Here is a 1,360-nt window from a genome sequence, read left to right as displayed (position 1 = left end):
TTGAATAGAGGAAGATAAACAAATTTGATAAAGGAAACAAGTGTAAATTCTACAATTTGATGAACCTGACCTATTCTTATGGATGTAGTAGGTCAAAATACCAACCGAGAGGGAAGGAGTCTTCCTATCAAGTATCAGTCCCATCCCATCTGTACACAGGTGATAGGGATAGACAACTTAAACTCTGGCTACCTAAAATGGAGGTGCTATAAAGGCATGAACTGGCTGACTTACAAGTTTTCAAGAGGCATTTTAAGAATAGCTGGAGGAAGATAGAGACCCCACTGAATAGTTTTCATCTTGTCTAGAGAGGTCAGGTGAAAGGAGATAGAGATAGGATTCTTAAAATCCAATAGTGAGCAATTGTTATCATGACATAATTGCAATTGTCACAACTGTAAAGGTAGAAGTTTCATAACATAAACAGGGAGTAGTTAATCTTACATTCCAGGAACAGAGGACCCTAGGTCCATCAAGGGAGAATAGCATGAGCAGAATGTAGAGCCCTATCCAAAGAAGCAGCAACAGCAGAGATGGAGGCAGAGCAGCTGAAGACTATAGGCTCATGGAAAGAGAAAGACTGTGCTAGTGGCTAGTAGGCAGGCTTGCTGAATATGCCTTTGGGCTGTTTAAATGATGATATATTCCTGAGCGTTTTGTGTGTATCAAAAAAAAACAAAAAACAAACAAAAAAACAACAGAGGGAATAGAAGCAAATACTGTTGAATGGTGATGCATGGAGGGGATTGTGATCATTGTAATGATACAAAATATGATATGCAGAATCAAAACTGATGTTCTCCATTTAAACTATCATTCAATGCAAAATAAAAGCTTTAAAAAAAAAGTCAGTCATCTGTAGAGACATTCTGCAAGTTAGTGACTCCTTTTGTTGTTGTTGTTAAGTGCCATCGAGTCAGTTCCGACGCATAGCAACCCTGTCTAGGGTTTCCGAGGGGCAGCTGGTGAGCTTGAACCACTGACCTTGCAGTTCAAACATCTTTGCAATCTGGCACATTAACCCACAGCGCCACATCTGGACTCCAGTGACTCCTCTAACCACTGTATTAATCTTTTTGATTGGACATTTTGCTTACCATAGAAATGCACAGCCTGTATGTTAAGAAATGTATGCATTCTATTCCATAACCATTTAGCAGATATTGTGACAAGTACCAGGAATACTGGAGTACTGGTGTGGCACTGTAGAATAAGCACTGGACTGCTAACCATAAGGTTGGCGGTTCAAGCCTACCAGCTGCTTCTCAGAAACCCTATTCTAGGTTGCTGTGAGTCAGAACCATGTGGCACTGTGGGTTAATGCACTGGACTGCAAAATCAGTTTGAACCACAAGATTGG

This window comes from Chrysochloris asiatica, unplaced genomic scaffold (genome assembly GCF_000296735.1).
Source record: "Chrysochloris asiatica unplaced genomic scaffold, ChrAsi1.0 scaffold00169, whole genome shotgun sequence".
NCBI lineage: Eukaryota > Metazoa > Chordata > Mammalia > Afrosoricida > Chrysochloridae > Chrysochloris > Chrysochloris asiatica.
This window is presented reverse-complemented; position numbering follows the sequence as displayed.